Source organism: Fundulus heteroclitus, unplaced genomic scaffold (genome assembly GCF_011125445.2).
Source record: "Fundulus heteroclitus isolate FHET01 unplaced genomic scaffold, MU-UCD_Fhet_4.1 scaffold_63, whole genome shotgun sequence".
Taxonomy (NCBI): domain Eukaryota; kingdom Metazoa; phylum Chordata; class Actinopteri; order Cyprinodontiformes; family Fundulidae; genus Fundulus; species Fundulus heteroclitus.
The window spans coordinates 1,503,645-1,528,295 of NW_023397066.1; the positions used below are offsets into that span (position 1 = coordinate 1,503,645).

General features: G+C 50.5%; 1 long non-coding RNA gene across 1 annotated transcript; it reads left to right on the forward strand.

Moving 5' to 3' along the window:
• Positions 1 to 203: 203 nt before the first annotated feature.
• On the forward strand, positions 204 to 843 carry LOC118561436. Its single transcript, XR_004930045.1, has 4 exons — positions 204 to 296; positions 440 to 502; positions 577 to 663; positions 746 to 843. It is a non-coding gene; the product is annotated as an uncharacterized LOC118561436 (long non-coding RNA).
• The last annotated feature ends 23,808 nt before the right edge of the window (positions 844 to 24,651 follow it).

The window sequence follows — 24,651 nt, forward strand, 5'->3', positions numbered from 1 at the left end:
GTCAAAATATTCTTTAATTAGAATTGCTGAAAAAAACATGGTAAGGAAAACATACAAGAAATCAATAAAAAGCTACACTTTGTTCATGGAAGAAATTGCCTTGATCTCAGTAAATACTCAGTTAGACTTTGGTTGTCTGAGATAAACAAAACAATTAGGAGCTGATGAGCCACAGCTGTAGCGCCTGCAGAAAGCTCTATTTAAGCCTCAGGTGCTGGTTGATCATTCAGTTGTGGCAGGAACTATGGGAGGAATTTGGCTTCTGGGTTTTTGTGCAGTCGCATTGTGGCTTAAAGGTTTGTTTAGTTTCTTTGTTTTAATTTTTTTGTGTATATTTAAAAAGTATGGGTGATTCAGTAATCAATTTGTCATCCCGGAAGGTTGCTGCTATAATTGTGAAAAGATGCTATGAGAAACAAATATGCTATTCAATTCACAGGGTCTTGTTTACCGATTGATCATAATGGAGGAATACACTATGAACCAAAAGGGACTGGAAACTGTAAGCTAAGAGTTTGGATAGAAAAATTGTTGAACAAGCTTACTTCTGGCTAAACTGATGTTGGTTTGTTTCAGCCTTGTCCCAAAATGAGATTCCTCTAAAGAGAAAAGTTGCTTTACTCCAGTCAATGGATTACAGGTTGCTGGGAACTTCAAAAGAAGGTAATAAAGCTTTTCATTACATGGACATTTATTATAAAGACTAAAAGGTATGTGAATATCTAACAATGACTTGTTCCTTAAGTGCAACTGGAAACCAATGAAGTGGAATTGGACGTGTCAAGCGACGCCTCCCACAACGTGTCAAGCGACGCCTCCCACAACGTGTCAAGCGACGCCTCCCACAACGTGTCAAGCGACGCCTCCCACAACGTGTCAAGCGACGCCTCCCACAACGTGTCAAGCGACGCCTCCCACAACGTGTCAAGCGACGCCTCCCACAACGTGTCAAGCGACGCCTCCCACAACGTGTCAAGCGACGCCTCCCACAACGTGTCAAGCGACGCCTCCCACAACGTGTCAAGCGACGCCTCCCACAACGTGTCAAGCGACGCCTCCCACAACGTGTCAAGCGACGCCTCCCACAACGTGTCAAGCGACGCCTCCCACAACGTGTCAAGCGACGCCTCCCACAACGTGTCAAGCGACGCCTCCCACAACGTGTCAAGCGACGCCTCCCACAACGTGTCAAGCGACGCCTCCCACAACGTGTCAAGCGACGCCTCCCACAACGTGTCAAGCGACGCCTCCCACAACGTGTCAAGCGACGCCTCCCACAACGTGTCAAGCGACGCCTCCCACAACGTGTCAAGCGACGCCTCCCACAACGTGTCAAGCGACGCCTCCCACACGTGTCAAGCGACGCCTCCCACAACGTGTCAAGCGACGCCTCCACAACGTGTCAAGCGACGCCTCCCACAAGGTCAAGCGACGCCTCCCACAACGTGTCAAGCGACGCCTCCCACAACGTGTCAAGCGACGCCTCCCACAACGTGTCAAGCGACGCCTCCCAACACCGTGTCAAGCGACGCCTCCCACAACGTGTCAAGGGAGCCTCCCACAACGTGTCAAGCGACGCCTCCCACAACGTGTCAAGCGACGCCTCACACAACGTGTCAACGACGCCTCCCCAACGTGTCAAGCGACGCCTCCCCACGAACGTGTCAAGTCGACGCCTCCACAACGTGTCAAGCGACGCCTCCCACAACGTGTCAAGCCGACGCTCCCACAACGTTGTCCAAGCGGACGCCTCCCCACAACGTGTTCAAGCGACGGCCTCCCACAACGATGTCAAGCGACCGCCTCCCACAACGTGTCAAGCGACGCTCCCACAACGTTGTCAAGCGGACGCCTCCCCACAACGTGTCACGCGACGCCTCCACATGTCAAGCGACGCCTCAAGTGTCAAGCGACGCCTCCCAAACGTGTCAAGCGACGCCTCCCACAACGTGTCAAGCGACGCTCCCACCAACGTGCAAGCGGACGCCTCCCACCACGTGTCAAGCGACGCCTCCACAACGTGTCAAGCGACGCCTCCAACAAAGTGTCAAGCGACGTGTCAAGCGACGCCTCCCACAACGTGTCAAGCGACGCCTCCCACAACGTGTCAAGCGCCGCCTCCCACAACGTGTCAAGCGACGCCTCCCACAACGTGTCAAGCGACGCCTCCACAACGTGTCAAGCGACGCCCCCCACAACGTGTCAAGCGACGCCTCCCACAACGTGTCAAGCGACGCCTCCCACAACGTGTCAAGCGACGCCTCCCACAACGTGTCAAGCGACGCCTCCCACAACGTGTCAAGCGACGCCTCCCACACCGTGTCAAGCGACGCCTCCCACAACGTGTCAAGCGACGCCTCCCACAACGTGTCAAGCGACGCCTCCCACAACGTGTCAAGCGACGCCTCCCACAACGTGTCAAGCGACGCCTCCCACAACGTGTCAAGCGACGCCTCCCCAACAAGTGTCAAGCGACGCCCTCCCACAACGTGTCAAGCGACGCCTCCCACAACGTGTCAAGCGACGCCTCCCACAACGTGTCAAGCGACGCCTCCCACAACGTGTCAAGCGACGCCTCCCACAACGTGTCAAGCGACGCCTCCCACAACGTGTCAAGCGACGCCTCCCACAACGTGTCAAGCGACGCCTCCCACAACGTGTCAAGCGACGCCTCCCACAACGTGTCAAGCGACGCCTCCCAAAACGTGTCAAGCGACGCCTCCCACAATCGTGTCCAAGCGACGCCCTCCCACAACGTGTCAAGCGACGCCTCCCACACGTGTCAAGCGACGCCTCCCACAACGTGTCAAGCGACGCCTCCCACAACGTGTCAAGCGACGCCTCCCACAACGTGTCAGCGACGCCTCCCACAACGTGTCAAGCGACGCCTCCCAAACCGTGTCAAGCGACGCCTCCCACAACGTGTCAAGCGACGCCTCCAACAACGTGTCAAGCGACGCCTCCCACAACGTGTCAAGCGACGCCTCCACAACGTGTCAAGCGACGCCTCCCACAACGTGGTCAAGCGACGCCTCCCACAACGTGTCAAGCGACGCTCCCACAACGTGTCAAGCGACGCCTCCCACAACGTGTCAAGCGACGCCTCCCACAACGTGTCAAGCGACGCCTCCCACAACGTGTCAAGCGACGCCTCCCACAACGTGTCAAGCGACGCCTCCCACAACGTGTCAAGCGACGCCTCCCACAACGTGTCAAGCGACGCCTCCCACAACGTGTCAAGCGACGCCTCCCACAACGTGTCAAGCGACGCCTCCCACAACGTGTCAAGCGACGCCTCCCACAACGTGTCAAGCGACGCCTCCCACAACGTGTCAAGCGACGCCTCCCACAACGTGTCAAGCGACGCCTCCCACAACGTGTCAAGCGACGCCTCCCACAACGTGTCAAGCGACGCCTCCCACAACGTGTCAAGCGACGCCTCCCACAACGTGTCAAGCGACGCCTCCCACAACGTGTCAAGCGACGCCTCCCACAACGGCGGCTCCCACAACGTGTCAAGCGACGCCTCCCACAACGTGTCAAGCGACGCCTCCCACAACGTGTCAAGCGACGCCTCCCACAACGTGTCAAGCGACGCCTCCCACAACGTGTCAAGCGACGCCTCCCACAACGTGTCAAGCGACGCCTCCCACAACGTGTCAAGCGACGCCTCCCACAACGTGTCAAGCGACGCCTCCCACAACGTGTCAAGCGACGCCTCCCACAACGTGTCAAGCGACGCCTCCCACAACGTGTCAAGCGACGCCTCCCACAACGTGTCAAGCGACGCCTCCCACAACGTGTCAAGCGACGCCTCCCACAACGTGTCAAGCGACGCCTCCCACAACGTGTCAAGCGACGCCTCCCCACAACGTGTCAAGCGACGCCTCCACAACGTGTCAAGCGACGCCTCCCACAACGTGTCAAGCGACGCCTCCCACAACGTGTCAAGCGACGCCTCCCACAAACGTGTCAAGCGACCGCCTCCCACAAACGTGTCAAGGCGACGCCTCCCACAACGTGTCAAGCGACGCCTCCCACAACGTGTCAAGCGACGCCTCCCACAACGTGTCAAACCGACGCCTCCCACAACGTGTCAAGCGGCGCCTCCCACACGTGTCAAGCGACGCCTCCCACAACGTGGTCCAAGCGGACGCCTCCCACAACGTGTCAAGCGACGCCTCCCACAACGTGTCAAGCGACGCCTCCCACAACGTGTCAAGCGACGGCCCTTCCCACAACGTTTCAAGCGACGCCTCCCACAACGTGTCAAGCGACGCCTCCACAACGTGTCAAGCGACGCCTCCCACAACGTGTCCAGCGACGCCTCCCACAACGTGTCAAGCGACGCCTCCCACAACGTGTCCAAGCGACGCCTCCCACAACGTGTCAAGCGACGCCTCCCCAAACGTGTCAAGCGACGCCTCCCACAACGTGTCAAGCGACGCCTCCCACAACGTGTCAAGCGACGCCTCCCACAACGTGTCAAGCGACGCCTCCCACAACGTGTCAAGCGACGCCTCCCACAACGTGTCAAGCGACGCCTCCCACAACGTGTCAAGCGACGCCTCCCACAACGTGTCAAGCGACGCCTCCCACAACGTGTCAAGCGACGCCTCCCACAACGTGTCAAGCGACGCCTCCCACAACGTGTCAAGCGACGCCTCCCACAACGTGTCAAGCGACGCCTCCCACAACGTGTCAAGCGACGCCTCCCACAACGTGTCAAGCGACGCCTCCCACAACGTGTCAAGCGACGCCTCCCACAACGTGTCAAGCGACGCCTCCCACAACGTGTCAAGCGACGCCTCCCACAACGTGTCAAGCGACGCCTCCCACAACGTGTCAAGCGACGCCTCCCACAACGTGTCAAGCGACGCCTCCCACAACGTGTCAAGCGACGCCTCCCACAACGTGCCTCCCACAACGTGTCACGCGACGCCTCCCACAAACGTGTCAAGCGACGCCTCCCACAACGTGTCAAGCGACGCCTCCCACAACGTGTCAAGCGACGCCTCCCACAACGTGTCAAGCGACGCCTCCCACAACGTGTCAAGCGACGCCTCCCACAACGTGTCAAGCGACGCCTCCCACAACGTGTCAAGCGACGCCTCCCACAACGTGTCAAGCGACGCCTCCCACAACGTGTCAAGCGACGCCTCCCACAACGTGTCAAGCGACGCCTCCCACACCGTGTCAAGCGACGCCCCCCACAACGTGTCAAGCGACGCCTCCCACAACGTGTCAAGCGACGCCTCCCACAACGTGTCAAGCGACGCCTCCCACAACGTGTCAAGCGACGCCTCCCCACAAGTGTCAAGCGACGCCTCCCAACGTGTCAAGCGACGCCTCCCACAACGTGTCAAGCGACGCCTCCCACAACGTGTCAAGCGACGCCTCCCACAACGTGTCAAGCGACGCCTCCACAGTGTCAAGGACGCTCCCACAACGTGTCAAGCGACGGCCTCCCACAACGTGTCAAGCGACGCCTCCCACAACGTGTCAAGCGACGCCTCCCACAACGTGTCAAGCGACGCCTCCCACAACGTGTCAAGCGGAACGGCCTCCCACAACGTGTCAAGCGACGGCACTCCCCCAAGTGTCAAGCGGCGCCTCCCAACGTGTCAAGCGACGCCTCCCAACAACGTGTCAAGCGACGCCCTCCCACAACGTGTTCAAGCGACGCCTCCCCACAACGTGTCAAGCGACGCCTCCCACCAACGTGTCAAGCGACGCCTCCCCACAACGTGTCAAGCGGACGCCTCCCACAACGTGTCAAGCGACGCCTCCCACAACGTGTCAAGCGACGCCTCCCAACAACGTTGTCAAGCGACGCCTCCCACAACGTGTCAAGCGACGCCTCCCACAACGTGTCAAGCGACGCCTCCCCACAACGTGTCAAGCGACGCCCTCCCACAACGTGTCAAGCGACGCCTCCCACAACGTGTCAAGCGACGCCTCCCACAACGTGTCAAGCGACGCCTCCCACAACGTGTCACAGCGACGCCTCCCACAACGTGTCAAGCGACGCTCCCACAACGTGTCAAGCGACGCCTCCCACAACGTGTCAAGCGACGCCTCCCACAACGTGTCAAGCGACGCCTCCCACAACGTGTCAAGCGACGCCTCCCACAACGTGTCAAGCGACGCCTCCCACAACGTGTCAAGCGACGCCTCCCACAACGTGTCAAGCGACGCCTCCCACAACGTGTCAAGCGACGCCTCCCACAACGTGTCAAGCGACGCCTCCCACAACGTGTCAAGCGACGCCTCCCACAACGTGTCAAGCGACGCCTCCCACAACGTGTCAAGCGACGCCTCCCACAACGTGTCAAGCGACGCCTCCCACAACGTGTCAAGCGACGCCTCCCACAACGTGTCAAGCGACGCCTCCCACAACGTGTCAAGCGACGCCTCCCACAACGTGTCAAGCGACGCCTCCCACAACGTGTCAAGCGACGCCTCCCACAACGTGTCAAGCGACGCTCCCACAACGTGTCAAGCGACGCCTCCCACAACGTGTCAAGCGACGCCTCCCACAACGTGTCAAGCGACGCCTCCCACAACGTGTCAAGCGACGCCTCCCACAACGTGTCAAGCGACGCCTCCCACAACGTGTCAAGCGACGCCTCCCACAACGTGTCAAGCGACGCCTCCCACAACGTGTCAAGCGACGCCTCCCACAACGTGTCAAGCGACGCCTCCCACAACGTGTCAAGCGACGCCTCCCACAACGTGTCAAGCGACGCCTCCCACAACGTGTCAAGCGACGCCTCCCACAACGTGTCAAGCGACGCCTCCCACAACGTGTCAAGCGACGCCTCCCACAACGTGTCAAGCGACGCCTCCCACAACGTGTCAAGCGACGCCTCCCACAACGTGTCAAGCGACGCCTCCCACAACGTGTCAAGCGACGCCTCCCACAACGTGTCAAGCGACGCCTCCCACAACGTGTCAAGCGACGCCTCCCACAACGTGTCAAGCGACGCCTCCCACAACGTGTCAAGCGACGCCTCCCACAACGTGTCAAGCGACGCCTCCCACAACGTGTCAAGCGACGCCTCCCACAACGTGTCAAGCGACGCCTCCCACAACGTGTCAAGCGACGCCTCCCACAACGTGTCAAGCGACGCCTCCCACAACGTGTCAAGCGACGCCTCCCACAACGTGTCAAGCGACGCCTCCCACAACGTGTCAAGCGACGCCTCCCACAACGTGTCAAGCGACGCCTCCCACAACGTGTCAAGCGACGCCTCCCACAACGTGTCAAGCGACGCCTCCCACAACGTGTCAAGCGACGCCTCCCACAACGTGTCAAGCGACGCCTCCCACAACGTGTCAAGCGACGCCTCCCACAACGTGTCAAGCGACGCCTCCCACAACGTGTCAAGCGACGCCTCCCACAACGTGTCAAGCGACGCCTCCCACAACGTGTCAAGCGACGCCTCCCACAACGTGTCAAGCGACGCCTCCCACAACGTGTCAAGCGACGCCTCCCACAACGTGTCAAGCGACGCCTCCCACAACGTGTCAAGCGACGCCTCCCACAACGTGTCAAGCGACGCCTCCCACAACGTGTCAAGCGACGCCTCCCACAACGTGTCAAGCGACGCCTCCACAACGTGTCAAGCGACGCCTCCCACAACGTGTCAAGCGACGCCTCCCACAACGTGCAAGCGACGCCTCCCACAACGTGTCAAGCGACGCCTCCCACAACGTGTCAAGCGACGCCTCCCACAACGTGTCAAGCGACGCCTCCCACAACGTGTCAAGCGACGGCCTCCCACAACGTGTCAAGCGACGCCTCCCACAACGTGTCAAGCGACGCCTCCCACAACGTGTCAAGCGACGCCCCTCCCACAACGTGTCAGCGACGCCTCCCACAACGTGTCAAGCGACGCCTCCCACAACGTGTCAAGCGACGCCTCCCACAACGTGTCAAGCGACGCCTCCCCACAACGTGTCAAGCGACGCTCCCACAACGTGTCAAGCGACGGCCTCCCACAAACGTGTCAAGCGACGCCTCCCACAACGTGTCAGCGACGCCTCCCACAACGTGTCAAGCGACGCCTCCCACAACGTGTCAAGCGACGCCTCCCACAACGTGTCAAGCGACGCCTCCCACAACGTGTCAAGCGACGCCTCCCACAACGTGTCAAGCGACGCCTCCCACAACGTGTCAAGCGGACGCCTCCCACAACGTGTCAAGCGACGCCTCCCACAACGTGTCAAGCGACGCCTCCACAACGTGTCAAGCGACGCCTCCCACAACGTGTCAAGCGACGCCTCCCACAACGTGTCAAGCGACGCCTCCCACAACGTGTCAAGCGACGCCTCCCACAACGTGTCAAGCGACGCCTCCCACAACGTGTCAAGCGACGCCTCCCACAACGTGTCAAGCGACGCCTCCCACAACGTGTCAAGCGGACGCCTCCCACAACGTGTCAAGCGACGCCTCCCACAACGTGTCAAGCGGACGCCTCCCACAACGTGTCAAGCGACGCCTCCCACAAACGTGGTCAAGCGACGCCTCCCACAACGTGTCAAGCGACGCCTCCCACAACGTGTCAAGCGACGCCTCCCACAACGTTGTCAAGCGACGCCTCCCACAACGTGTCAAGCGACGCCTCCCACAACGTGTCAAGCGACGCCTCCCACAACGTGTCAAGCGACGCCTCCCACAACGTGTCAAGCGACGCCTCCCACAACGTTGTCAAGCGACGCCTCCCACAACGTGTCAAGCGACGCCTCCCACAACGTGTCAAGCGACGCCTCCCACAACGTGTCAAGCGACGCCTCCCACAACGTGTCAAGCGACGCCTCCCACAACGTGTCAAGCGACGCCTCCCACAACGTGTCAAGCGACGCCTCCCACAACGTGTCAAGCGACGCCTCCCACAACGTGTCAAGCGACGCCTCCCACAACGTGTCAAGCGACGCCTCCCACAACGTGTCAAGCGACGCCTCCCACAACGTGTCAAGCGACGCCTCCCACAACGTGTCAAGCGACGCCTCCCACAACGTGTCAAGCGACGCCTCCCACAACGTGTCAAGCGACGCCTCCCACAACGTGTCAAGCGACGCCTCCCACAACGTGTCAAGCGACGCCTCCCACAACGTGTCAAGCGACGCCTCCCACAACGTGTCAAGCGACGCCTCCCACAACGTGTCAAGCGACGCCTCCCACAACGTGTCAAGCGACGCCTCCCACAACGTGTCAAGCGACGCCTCCCACAACGTGTCAAGCGACGCCTCCCACAACGTGTCAAGCGACGCCTCCCACACGTGTCAAGCGACGCCTCCCACAACGTGTCAAGCGACCGCTCCCACAACGTGTCAAGCGACGCCTCCCACAACGTGTCAAGCGACGCCATCCCACAACGTGTCAAGCGCCGCCTCCCACAACGTGTCAAGCGACGCCTCCCACAACGTGTCAGCGACGCCTCCCACAACGTGTCAAGGCAAGAGCGAACGCCTTCCCACACGTGTCAAGCGACGCCTCCCACACGTGTCAAGCGACGCCTCCCACAACGTGTCAAGCGACGCCTCCCACAACGTGTTCAAGCGACGCCTCCCACAACGTGTCAAGCGACGCCTCCCACAACGTGTCAAGCGACGCCTCCCACAACGTGTCAAGCGACGCCTCCCACAAACGGTCAAGCGACGCCCTCCCACAACGTGTCAAGCGACGCCTCCCACAACGTGTCAAGCGACGCCTCCCACAACGTGTCAAGCGACGCCCCTCCCACAACGTGTCAAGCGACGCCTCCCACACGTGGTCAAGCGACGCCTCCCACAACGTGTCAAGCGACGCCTCCCACAACGTGTCAAGCGACGCCTCCCACAACGTGTCAAGCGACGCCTCCCACAACGTGTCAAGCGACGCCTCCCACAACGGCAAGCGACGCCTCCCACAACGTGTCAAGCGACGGCCTCCCACAACGTGTCAAGCGACGCCTCCCACACGTGTCAAGCGACGCCTCCCACAACGTGTCAAGCGACGCCTCCCACAACGTGTCAAGCGACGCCTCCCCACAACGTGTCAAGCGACGCCTCCCACAACGTGTCAAGCGACGCCTCCCACAACGTGTCCAAGCGACGCCTCCAAACGTGTCAAGCGACGCCTCCCACAACGTGGTCAAGCGACGCCTCCCACAACGTGTCAAGCGACGCCTCCCACAACGTGTCAAGCGACGCCTCCCACAACGTGTCAAGCGACGCCTCCCACAACGTGTCAAGCGACGCCTCCCACAACGTGCCAAGCGACGCCTCCCACAACGTGCCAAGCGACGCCTCCCACAACGTGTCAAGCGACGCCTCCCACAACGTGTCAAGCGACGCCTCCCACAACGTGTCAAGCGACGCCTCCCACAACGTGTCAAGCGACGCCTCCCACAACGTGTCAAGCGACGCCTCCCACAACGTGTCAAGCGACGCTCCCACAACGTGTCAAGCGACGCCTCCCACAACGTGTCAAGCGACGCCTCCCACAACGTGTCAAGCGACGCCTCCCACAACGTGTCAAGCGACGCCTCCCACAACGTGTCAAGCGACGCCTCCCACAACGTGTCAAAGCGACGCCTCCACAACGTGTCAAGCGACGCCTCCCACAACGTGTCAAGCGACGCCTCCCACAACGTGTCAAGCGACGCCTCCCACAACGTGTCAAGCGACGCCTCCCACAACGTGTCAAGCGACGCCTCCCACAACGTGTCAAGCGAACGCCTCCCACAACGTGTCAAGCGACGCCTCCCACAACGTGTCAAGCGACGCTCCCACAAGCTACGCCCTCCACAACGTGTCAAGCGACGCCCTCCCACAACGTGTCAAGCGACGCCTCCCACAACGTGTCAAGCGACGCCTCCCACAACGTGTCAAGCGACGCCTCCCACAACGTGTCAAGCGACGCCTCCCACAACGTGTCAAGCGACGCCTCCCACAACGTGTCAAGCGACGCCTCCCACAACGTGTCAAGCGACGCCTCCCACAACGTGTCAAGCGACGCCTCCCACAACGTGTCAAGCGACGCCTCCCACAACGTGTCAAGCGACGCCTCCCACAACGTGTCAAGCGACGCCTCCCACAACGTGTCAAGCGACGCCTCCCACAACGTGTCAAGCGACGCCTCCCACAACGTGTCAAGCGACGCCTCCCACAACGTGTCAAGCGACGCCTCCCACAACGTGTCAAGCGACGCCTCCCACAACGTGTCAAGCGACGCCTCCCACAACGTGTCAAGCGACGCCTCCCACAACGTGTCAAGCGACGCCTCCACAACGTGTCAAGCGACGCCTCCCACAACGTGTCAAGCGACGCCTCCCACAACGTGTCAAGCGACGCCCTCCCACAACGTGTCAAGCGACGCCTCCCACAACGTGTCAAGCGACGCCTCCCACAACGTGTCAAGCGACGCCTCCCACAACGTGTCAAGCGACGCCTCCCACAACGTGTCAAGCGACGCCTCCCACAACGTGTCAAGCGACGCCTCCCACAACGTGTCAAGCGACGCCTCCCACAACGTGTCAAGCGACGCCTCCCACAACGTGTCAAGCGACGCCTCCCACAACGGTCAAGCGACGCCTCCCACAACGTGTCAAGCGACGCCTCCCACAACGTGTCAAGCGACGCCTCCCACAACGTGTCAAGCGACGCCTCCCACAACGTGTCAAGCGACGCCTCCCACAACGTGTCATCCTAGGCTTGTACTCTTAAATAAAGGTTCCTTTAATTCATCATGTTTTTACACTTTCATTTCCTTGCTACTCCTGGCTTGCCTTTGAGCATGAGATGCTATATAGTTTCTGGAAATCTCATTTATCCTCCTATACTATTTCTATCAGGTGTGTGGTTTTTTTTTTTTTTTGTTTTGTTTTTTTCATAAAGACTCCATATACAAAGGAAAATTTACAGGAAGTGAATTTAGAGAGCCAGAGGAAACCTGCATAGCTCTGTACAGGATTGAGTTAAAGCTATAGGTGGTAATCTTATTCAGAAATGGTTCTCCCATCCTGACAGAAAATACACTATTCAGAAAAGGGAGGTTAAAAATTTAGATCTCTAAAGCTGCAAGCCTGTAAAAACATACCACTTACTGGAGCCAAGAAGCCTTAAGGTATCCCACAATCCTTTGGGTGACAACATAAGCACTGTCATGGTTTTAAGGTGTTTGTCCCACATGCAGACACAGTCTGAGAACAGGAGACAGTTAAAGATGTTTGAGGCTATACACAGATCTAATGTGCACAACGTGAGCAGCAGGCGTGGTTCAGAATGTTGGAGCAAGGAGTACTGCGGGAAGAAAGACGGTAATTAAATACGAGTCGAACAAGGGAAGTCTGCACAGATTCTGCTCTGCTTACAACTAGGTATTGAGACCCTATCCGGGGAGGGTGAGTGGAAGGAGTTCTGTGACCTTATGTTTTCTGATGGAGGGAGATGGCTGAGCGACAGGTGAGCTGGCAGAAGAAACACAGGCAGGGAGCCCAAGCAGCACCGCAGCTGAAGGAACCAGAGTGAATCCAGGAAAGGGGGTCTCTTGTCCAGCTTGGTACCACCAAGTGGGCTCGCAGGGAATGCCAGAGCAAAATCTGAGCAGCAGGGATTCAGGAACCGGTCTTCAGCGCACGGAGACAACACGGGTGAGTAAATCCAGAGCACGACGAACTAAAGGAGACAGAGTTAAAGCTTGGAATCAGGATCATCAAGACTCACAGGAACGGAGATTTGTTGACAGGACAATGGCCTAGGCATACCACAACGGGCTAACACTCTGGCGTCCTCCAGTTTACGGAACACTCCTTTTAAGCTTGAGTAGGGGAGCTGCAGGTGCGTGCCATGCCCACCTGTCAACAACCGCCACATGTGGAAGAAAGTTAGTGGAGCATGGTACACAGAATCCTGACACACTGCTCCCTGACAGAAATCAATGAAAATTTCCAGAGAGAAGAATTTGCGCACCTTGTAGTTCATTTTCAAAAGGCTTGTACATGCATTTAACATGTAATGACATTGTGTGAAAGGCTGTCCAAATTTGGCACAGCATTCCAAATCTCCTTTCCTCCCCATGATAGAGTTCTTGACCCCGTGAAAGGTCAAGGAACTGGAGCTAAGAACAGGGGCTAGAAGCTATTATTAAGGGTACTCAAATGGAGCATAAGACCAGAATGGATTTGGGAGATATTTTTCACACAATCCCCCTGAGCAGAAGAGCAGGTAAGATGGTCTTGCGCATGTGCAGTTATTCAAAACAGGACCTGGGGAAACTTCTGGAAAAATTGCAGACTCTACCTTTGAGCCTGGTTCACACAGCAGGATAATTAACCTGATTTTTGCCTTCAATCTTTCTCTTCCAAAATGCCGATTATTGGGATAGCACTTAACATAATCTTAAGAGACATCCCTGTTATGTGTGGTGTGTTAAGAGTGATCTAGTCTGCCCAGAAGGAAGTCGTGACCGATCTGACCTCAAATCGGGGATATTTCATATGTTGGAAAGTCCTGATATACTAGTGTTTGTGGTGTTCCCCTATGACAAACGTGCACACAGACTGTTGAATGTAACGTGTAACCAATCAGAAAGAACACAACTCACCTTTTAAAGTGCAGAAAATGTACAGCCCCTTTTCACACTGTCCTCACTCCATTATCTAGCAACCATTTTTGTAATGTTTTTCTCAACTTCTCAACACCTACTGTTCCAGAGCATGGTGTTGCCCATGTTTATTTACCTTGAACTCATATTTGATCCTAAGATGTTTTGCAAGATTTTCTGTCTGACATCTGAATGTTCAAGTGAAATGTGTTTTAGTGTGCTGTGCTGTGTTGTGCTTGCTGTTTAACCGGAAGCCACACACTGTACAACCAAATCTGTTATAGCAACAATTTTCTGTGATTATGAGTGGTGTCTCTCTGGCTTTGAAAACTGGCTGAGAATTGTATTATCTTGCTGTGTGAACCAAAGAAGATACAGTAGATGTAGACAGGGGCCCACTTGGGAGTTAAGTGAATGTAAAAAGTCTAGAGAGCAGTGAGGTGGCATGCAGAGAGGTGGTTTGTGTAGGCAGGTGGAATGGCACGTCGGAGGGTGAACAGTCAGACACTAGTTATGTGGAGCATCTGGAACATCTTTGATGTTTTCAGAGTTGGTGCAAACTGGAGTTCCAGGAGTTCCAGGGGAGGAAAGGAGATTTGGACTGCAGTAGCAAATTTGGACAGCCTTTCACATAATGTCATTACGTGTTAAATGCATGTAGATACTTTTTGAAAATGAACTACAAGGTGCCCAAATTCTTCTCTCTGGAAATTTTGATTTCTGTCAGGGGGCAGTGTGTCAGGATTCTGTGTACCGTGCTCCACTAACTCTCTTCCACATGTGGCTGTTGTTGACAGGTGGGCATGGCCCACACCTGCGGCTTGTTACAGCTACTCTACTCGAGCTTAAAAGGAGTGTTCCGTAAGCTGGAGGACGCAAGAGTGTTAGCCCGTTGTGGTATGCCTAGGCCATTGTCCTGTCGACAAATCTCCGTTCCTGTGAGTTTTGATGATCCTGATTCCAAGCTCTAACTCTGTCTCCTTTAGTTCGTCGTGCTCTGGATTTACTCACCCGTGTTGTCTCCGTGCGCTGAAGACCGGTTCCTGAATCCCTGCTGCTCAGATTTTGCTCTGGTGTTCCCCGCGAGCCCACTTGGTGGTACCAAGCTGGACAAGAGACCCCCCTTCCTGGATTCACTCTGGTTCCTTCAGCTGCTCCTCGGGCTCCCCGCCTGCGTTCCATCTGCCAGCGTACCTGTCGCTCAGCCATCTCCCTCCATCAGAAAGCATAAGGTCACAGAACTCCTTTCACTTACACTCCCCGGATAGGGCCTCCATACCTAGTAGAAAGAGCATCATCTGTGCAGATTTCCCTGGTTCGACTCGTATTTAATTATCGTCTTTCTTCCCGCAGTACTCCTTGCTTCGGCATTCTGAACCTTGCCTGCTGCTCACGTTGTGTGCATTAGATCAGTGTATAGCCTCAAACATTAAATGTCTCTGCATGTGAGCCAAACACCTTAAAACCATGACAGTGCTTATGTCATGTCACCTGAAGGATTGTGGGATACCTTAGGGGTTCTTAGCTGCGGTAACTCTTATGTTGACCCTGTGAAAGGAGCTAGGAACAGGCTGCTGTTCCTTGCTGCCATTCGGATTGAACTGCAGGGCTTAGTCAGAGTTTTTACAGGCTTGCAGCTTTAACTTTTTAACCTCCCTTTTCTGAATAGTGTATTTTCTGTCAGAATGGGAGAACCATTTCTGAATATTATTACCACCTAAAGCTTTAACTCACTTCCTGTAAATTTGCCTCCATATCTGCATACACAGTCTTTATGGAAAGCAAATCCTGATGGAAATAGTATAAAAAGACCAGATTGTCCAGTAATTGTGTGACTGATCTATGAAAGACCATCAAGGTACCCTTTGGTGAACTAGGGGTATTAGACCTATAATTTCCAGGTGTAGTGGCACTGAAAACACTGCACTGTCACAAAACGAGATGAATTAAAGGAACCTTTATTTAGTACAAGCCTAGGATGACACGTTGTGGGAGGCGTCGCTTGACACGTTGTGGGGGCCTCTGGAACAAGTTTCAGCCAGGTTACTGCTCAGAGTGAGCTAATTCTCTGACGTCATTCATGTGACTCCAGCCTCCTTAAATGATTTCCACAATGTTCACCTGTCACACCCTGCTGGAAGAGTGATGCAGTGATGTACTTTGGTCAACTGCTGTTTGTAGGTGTGCTGCATAAATGTGACATTGCTTACTTTACACAAAAGTGGAGTGGGGAGTGGGCCAAGGTCCTCATTAAAAACATGTTCTTAGTACCAAAGCTGCTTTTCGTTAAAGGTGCCATGAAATCACTGCATATGTCAGTCCTCCCAAAGAATTGTGTGTGTGTGTGTGTGTGTGTGTGTGTGTGTGTGTGTGTGTGTGTGTGTGTGTGTGTGTGTGTGTGTGTGTGTGTGTGTGTGTGGCGGCGGCGGCAGGTGTAGAGGGGGGGGCCAAAAAGACCCACCTATCTGAAATACAAAAATGGGAATTTTCTGTTACTTAAAGTAGTATAAAAAGACTAGCCTGGGAAAAAACAAGAAAGAAAGTAAGTTGGTCAAAACCTTGTTGGATTATTACTAAATTGAAGTGGTCAGAAGATGACGAGATACAAATCTCTAATATACAGACTCACTCAGACCAGTTTTACCTAAATAACGCACAAGGTTCATTTATCTGATCAAGGGCCAAATGGATTGGAGATGGGCGAAAGTCCATCCTTTTTTATTAGGCATAAACCCAAAACAACCTAACTTAAAGAAACAGTAAGTTTGCAACAGAACTTAGCAATAAAGTCTAATACGGATCATTACAGTATCCAACTTGATTTATCCCCTGGATTTGGAAGCTTTGATTTTTTTCATTCTAACGTCAATGCAAACCATGTAAGTGTGCATGTATATCACATTACTGATATTGTAACGACTGATATATAGTCATATTTATCTAAGTAGTGCGTTATATTACCCAGTTACTGAGAAATATATTATATCACTGTAATTCGTTACTTAAGTAATGTGGTACTTCCAACATTGCCTGGGAATATGGATCTCTAATGACTCTAAAGCAAGTAATGAAAAAAAATATCCAAATACCGTTTGGAAATACAAAAAAATCTTCAATAATTGGTTGCAAAGAGACTTAACGTTATTTGGAGGATGGTTATTGACAAAACGGAATTAATTTATAGACTAAAATAACCTGCTTATTCATTACCCCTTTCTGCAAAATAAAAAAAAGGCCTCATCTTTAATTTCATTTTTAAAAATAAGCATGATTATATCGGAAAAGCTGACATGATTAAAGTTTTGAAGGAGGTGGATTAAAAGCCATAGATTTGATGTAATGAATGGTTTGCTAAAGCTAAAATGGCTTCAATCATTTTTAAGATGTTGCGAGGAGATATGGTTCAGTGTTCCCACGTTCATATTTAAGAAATTAGGAGGAATAAACTTCCTTTTAAGGTGCGATTTTGAGGTCTTGCATTATCATTTACCAAATTAACTGTGAAACTCTCTGCCTTCCACCAACGGGTGCTGTTCTTCTGCAAAATGATCTATAAACATGATTTTAGTCCACATAATTTCCCATCATGGAACAAGAGGGTGATTCTAAGAAGAAGAAAATCAATATTCACTGAAGGATGGATAGAAAAGAAAATCTGTTCTATTGTTCATTTTTTTTTAATTATAAAGAGGCAATATAAAATATGGACAATTTAATTATAAATATAGTGTATTCTGTTTACCCGAGGAATTACAAAAATGTGATTGATAATATTTCAACTGCAATGATAAATATAATCAGAAATAATTTAGTTCAATCTCAATCTCCGATAAATGTATAAAATAAAAATCAATTACATGCCTTTTGTTGGCAAAAAGTGCAGCAATCTGGTTTTGAGAAAACGTATCCTGGGTCTTGTAAAGTTAAATATTTATTAAAAAACTTTAACAAATGTGAAATTCGTTCAATCTGAATTAAATTATAACTTTTTACAATTCAATTAATAATTTTATATTCATTTGTTTGTTAAATTTCACATTCATAAATGTCGCTTCACAAAATCCTTACCAATTTGGATTGCTTTGAAAAATTAGTTCCTGTTATATTTATGTATCTTAAAAAAGTTATTACAGCCCCTGCAATCAGAATTTTCTCTTTAATAGCAGAATATAGATAATCTTTAACCCCTAATAATTCCTTAGTTTAACCTTTTCTTTTTTAAATACATATGCTCCTGGTTTTCATATTTTGTATAAGAATGGGCTTAGAAGTAACATGTATTCTTCTATATCATGGACAATTTCCAAATGTGAGGTTGTCATCTGTACATTTAGTTTTTTTTTGGTATGTATGCTTTAAACCTGTTTGTTGATGATTCTGTCTATGAAAAAAAAAAAGCTCTATAAGTGTATTGAGCCATTAAGGATCTATATAATGTATATGGTGGCACTCGTGACGCCTTGTGGCAGCAGTGTGCAACTGCAGGTGTCACAAGCTGAACCCGGAAGTGCATCTACTAACTGAAACCGGAAGTACTCGGCCCTTCTGCACTCTGCGCATAGACATAATGGCCGTTTCTCAATATGCGTTCTTGAGCGTTCTCGTGTGCTCGTGTACTCGTGACACGTCATCAGCCTCAGCCCGAGCACTGTTCCAATGCTGAGAACGCCAAATCGAGAACGCGCCGAATTCCCCGGATGTTGTTCTCGCCCGCCCTCTTTATCGAGCATGCATCAGAGCAGACTTGTGCGTTCTTCAGACTGACCGCTTGCCCAGAATGCACCGCGGCTGCAGCTTGATTTGAGACAGCGCAAACAGAGCTCACAGCGGTACGTTAAAAAATTCCCCTTTCTGCTGCTGTTGTTCAAAAGTACGTTTTAAGATCGTTTGAGGCGAGAATATTATACTTTTAAGCTTCCCTATGTGTCCTGTTTACAGAGTTAGTGCGTAATTAAAAAAAGTAGTGTGCATAATACCGCTGGTTCTGATTTATTTGTTTTGTGTTTATCTGACTGACGTGTGTTGCTTTATTAACTCAATACTTGCTGGAATAAATTGTAAATGTCTCCCTAGGACGGCAGCAGCATATAAAATAAATACATTCTATAAATGTTTTTCCTATCTAAGTGAGTTTCTTCTGAGTCATGACACGAATAATTGAGAGGAGAAAGAGGGAAAGAAAATAATAGTAATAATAGTATATGAAAAAACAGAAATTTATTTTATACAAATGTTTTATCTTTGGAACAGAATGAAGGTGTAATATATTCAACAAATTATTAACAGTTACTAACATGGTTTAAAACAACAAAATAACTCATTAAGATCTTATACAAACAGATAATGCCTATAAACTTACAATTAAAAATAGTTGGAATGGAAATTAATTTACGCATTATTTTATGTATTTTTCCAGGTGGTTAAAAATGAAATGAAGCAGCATGTGAACATGACTAGAACTGATCTACGTTAGGTCAGGTGTAGTCATGTTCACTTAAACATGCAGCCAGCTGGAGCAGCATTCTGTCTTCAGCCGTTGGTCATCCTCCTCTGGATCAACCTCCTCATCCTCCTCTGGATCAACCTCCTCATCCTCCACGTCCAGCTGGTCACCTGCCTCTATACTAATATTGTGGAGGATGCAGCAGGCAGCGATTACTTTTGGGGCAAACGTCATGCGGACCTCCAGCGCCCTGAAGAAGATGGAACGCCACTGTGTCTTCAGATCACCAAAGACACGCTCAATGATGTTTATCAGCCTAGGCGTGGTGCCTGTTGTAGCGTGCCTCCACTAGACCTGTACCAAATATAAAATTAACTTGTAATTTAGGTAATATGCTGATATGTCTTAATCTTCTATCCAATTAATATAATCTATGTATCAATTGTGTGTCATTGTTGGCTCTATTTAAGGACAAGAAGGTAAGAGATCTTACTGGCAAGCTGTTTCCCTATAGGATGCACCGCAGGCCAGCCAGTAGAGGGTTACCAGCACCTCTATCTCCTGTGGCCATCCATGGACCTTCTGATGGGCAGCAGCTGAAGGAGGAGGACGATGGTGGCCCTGTTTAGCCTGAAGGCTGGTTTCAGGTCTCCTTCATTAAAAAATATTTGGAGGATTGGCACAGAAGTGTTTATCCTCACATATTTTGTTTCTGTTTCTTCCTGTAAATAAAAAATGCCAAATGTTAATTGTTTTTTGTCACCTTTTCTATGCATAAAACTATACCTGTTTAACATGCAGATTATTATAGTTCTCAAGAAAGAAAAGGTAAAATGTATAGTAAATGTAACAAATGGCTTCCCTTCTCTGGTATTTTTACCATTTTACTGAAAAAATGGGCTGAACTAACTGCACATAATTTATAGATTAATCACTGTAAAGGTGGACAGACATAAAAATGTTTTTTTTTTTTCCTTTCTTAATGATCAATGCTGTGAAGGTCAGGAGGTGCAATAAAGTAGCTTAACCCTACTGTTATTAATGTTAAAACTGGGTCTTCATTTTTATTAATATAGGAAAAATAGTCACAATTTCAACCTGATCACGTTGTTAATATCATCATCAATGGTTTTTTTTAAAGATAAAAGTAGGAAATAGGCTGTCAATCTTAAAATGCCTATACCAGTTGGCAATAGATGGGTGAGCAAAGCCTGCCTTCTGAGCCTCCTCTGCTGCATCAATCTTCTCCTTGCTCGGATTTTCCTCCTCAACTGCATCACCTCCTCTTCAGCCTGCTGGTAAAGCTGACCAACGACCAGAGCAAGAGCAATATTGCTCGTATCGCTCATTTTGCTTCTACAAAGTGCTGATTTTTAAAGAAGATTCAATCGCCTCTGCAACTACAACAATTACAACTCCCCACAAAGAAATTCCCGCTGCTGCTGGTTTTATACCCACAGTTCTGTAATTATTTTAGATATTTTTTATACTTTTTAGAAATTAATTTAAATAAAAACGTTTTCAATAAGATATGATGGTGTAGTGTATAAATAGTTTTGAACGTTAAAGGAATGCTCAAGAGCTGCGGGTGTGATGACGTCACGAGTACGCTTCTGTTCCAATGCACAATGCGTGCTGCGTGCTCGCGTTCTCGTCAAGTCCGATCTTCCTGTGTTCTTACCGAGAACAGACTTGACGAGAACGCGAGTACAGACTCGCGTTCTCGTGAATAGGGTGTTTTCAGCTGACGTCACGCTCACGTGACTACTCAGCGCGTCCGCCATATTGGGTGGCAGTCGTTTCGCACCGTTGACCTGCATTGTATGACGCCTTAGGCAGTATTGGAAGTGAACAATGGGGAAAACGTGTTTAATGGTTGGTTGCACGGCCCGTGGAGGTGGAGATCAACGCTTTCTATCGCCTACCAGCCGTAATAGTGAATCAGTGTGAAAAAAAAAAAAAAAAAAAACAGCTGTCTGAACAACGCAGTCACCTATGGCTGACACGGATATCCAGGTCCGATTTGGACAGTGTTAAGCTGGAATACGCCAGAGTCTGCGGTGCTCACTTTGTCACAGGTAATTAACTGTTAAGTATTTAAAACATATAAGAAGAATATATTAATAATAGGGCTTGGGCGTTATGACTTATTACTTTCCGCGGCTGTCGTGTTGACTGCCTCCGCCGCCTCTACTGCCTATTACTACCGCATACTGTACTCCCTCTCTCAGCCGCGTTTTAATTTGATTAATTTCACCTTAACTTGATTTCAACCATGGTAAACCGTTGCTGTATTGTGGGCTGTAACAGCGCAACACATGATCGCCATGGGAAAAACATAGAAACAGATTAATTTTCCACCGCTTTCCTGCCTGGAGGCGCAACCACGGAGAACAACTGTTAGCGATAACAAAGAGTCGTCGGCTCGCTTGGATCGCGGCTGTAAGTCGACCGAACATAACTTTCCACAGTATCCCGATGTCAATGAGAGTGTGTTCTAAACGTTTGAAACACATAGCAGCAAGTTAAAAGTACATTACATGCGCGAGTGGTTGTTAGCGCTAACGGTTAGCATGTGCTAACCCGTCTGTACGCAGCTTACCTTTGAACGAGTTACAGAGATAAAGAGATCGTCGGCTCGCTTGGATCGCGGCTGTAAGACCGAACATAACTTTCCACAGTATCCCGATGTCAATGAGAGTGTGTTCTAAACGTTTGAAACACATAGCAGCAAGTTAAAAGTACATTACATGCGCGAGTGGTTGTTAGCGCTAACGGTTAGCATGTGCTAACCCGTCTGTACGCAGCTTACCTTTGAACGAGTTACAGAGATAAAGAGATCGTCGGCTCGCTTGGATCGCGGCTGTAAGACCGAACATAACTTTCCACAGTATCCCGATGTCAATGAGAGTGTGTTCTAAACGTTTGAAACACATAGCAGCAAGTTAAAAGTACATTACATGCGCGAGTGGTTGTTAGCGCTAACGGTTAGCATGAGCCAGAGCCCGGCTGAGCGCAGCTTACCTTTGAACGAGTTACAGAGATAAAGAGATCGTAGGCTCGCTTGGATCGCGGCTGTAAGACCGAACATAACTTTCCACAGTATCCCGATGTCAATGAGAGTGTGTTCTAAACGTTTGAAACACATAGCAGCAAGTTAAAAGTACATTACATGCGCGAGTGGTTGTTAGCGCTAACGGTTAGCATGTGCTAACCCGTCTGTACGCAGCTTACCTTTGAACGAGTTACTGTGTTCCCACTGTTTGCTGGCTTTATGATCTGCAGCTCCTACCGGCGCCAATACGGTAAATACAACTTAATTTTGCACTGGTCATCGTTCTGCTTAAATAATTAAAGCCGCGAGCGGCGTCGATCGGCCTTGCAGCCAAGCGCCTTCGCGCACCGCCCGCCGCCGGCGGGCGGTGCAACACATTTGCGTCGGATTGTTTACATTTTTACCATCTTATTAAAACTCACCCGTCCACGTATGATGGCGATTTCCTTGATGTACATAACCAGATGTGAACTGGTTGTGAGCCTCTAGATCCTTGTAAGCTCTCATTTCCTCAAGAGTGTGCAGAGGGTTTTCACCGAACACCAGGTAATGCACTATGTCGCCGTGCTCTACATTTGGCCAATCATCTGGATTACGGCTAAACAAGGCACCGTGGAGGGCATAGGGGTCCATATGGTCGATCACGGAACATTTCCTCAGATATACGTCCTTATCTGGTCGCTCTAGCGTGCTGGCGTACTAATCCATTCGCGATACGATAATACGTGTAAGACAACTAGAGATAAGGAAGTGTGCCACCCAATATGGCGGACCGGAAGTTGGCCAGTGACGTCAGTGAAAACACCCTATTGAGAAACGGTCAATATAAGAGTAGACGCGTCATTGGGCGGGTTCTGCCTATGCTGCGATGCGTCAGAGCGTCCGCCATCTTAAATGTGGCAAATCTGCAGTTACTCAGTCACTTAAACAGTATCAGAGGAACTTTAATCTCTGAATATACTTTGTATTCGTAGTATTTTTTTTTTGTAATATTACAAGTTTATTTTCGCATCCCTTTAGCTTCATTCTCCTGAATTTATTCTCCTAAAGAATAAAAATATTTAAAATAATCTAACCTGGTCTATTACTCCAGGAGTGAAATAATTCTGCAAACTGTGTTTATTCTGGAAATGTTCCCGCTTAATTCTCATGATATGACGTTTTATCATAACATTATCACTTTTGTGTTTGTTTGTTTATTTTTACTTTATTGACCTAGGACTTTTTTCTCTCATTTTATTAATATTACCTTTTTAATACTCACCCAAAAGTCTGTTCCTAAAGGTTCACAAGTGACACGGTTTTATGAAATAGTGAAGACAACAATGTTTAGATTTAACAAATCGATCCTCATAACATATACACACACAAATATATATATATATATATATATATATATATATATATATATATATATATATATATATATGTGTGTGTGTGTGTGTGTGTGTGTGTGTGTGTGTGTGTGTGTGTGTGTGTGTGTGTGTATTTATTGCAGCACAGGAATGAGGCATCTTCTCTGATCCACGTTCACAATAACAGAACTCAACTTTTTTCTGCCACATACAATATGGCGGTGACGTTGACGTGCGAACCTGCGCCCTATGACGCGTCTACGTATATGATGTCTGTGACTCTGCGTGGACTAAGCTGGAAGACGGTTGTGTTTTCGTTTCTCAGCTGAATTTTTGTGTAGTTTCAGCAACAATGTCTTCAGTTCAGCATCTGAGAGAGTTTATCAGAGAGCGACTAGTGATGGTGAGATGAAGCCTCATGAGGCATTGAACCACTCAGCCAACTGGTTCGAGAAAAGGTTCATTTCTTGACGGTTCATGTGCACACAGCACCACCTACTGGCAAGTTGTATAATCACAGCCAGCTGTATCTTAACACGTGTGATGCATATCATTTTTGTCTATTATGGCTCTTGGGAATGACTTCACAGAAGGTGTAGGACGAAATCATTTGTCTACATAAATTTTGTAAACACGTGTATAATAAAATATTGTTTGAATGTATTCTCTGTGTGTAATTATTCCCAAAATAGTAGTGACATGATATGGCATGTTGTGTAATGTTTTTCTGTGACTCTAGAAAAATGGCATGGGCTTAATCAGGCAGAGGACAATGAAAGTGCTTGTGGAACTAGGCAGGGGGTAGTGAATAGGCTAATGCTTGTGTAACTTGGATGATTTCATGCATTTTTATTAAGAAACAACAATTTCTCCACAGTTTTTGGTTTCAAATGATTTCTCTTTTTTGATACTACTTCTCCAACCTTTGAAAAGACACGCTCACATGGCACAGATGATGCCGGGGTGCATAAATAAATAAGTGCAAGTATGTACAGATTGGGGTACTGTGACCAATGATTAGCCCAGTACTATACGGTCCCACAGTTTCCCCTCAGCAGCAACACTGACGCACACAGAGGTTCCCGCTGCGTCTTTACGCACGATCCAGCTGCTGATGTCTCCTCTCTTTTCAGCTCAATGCAATTCTAGACAGTAACAGTTTATAACCTATATCACCTTTCACAGCAACAGGTTTCTCATCTCAGTC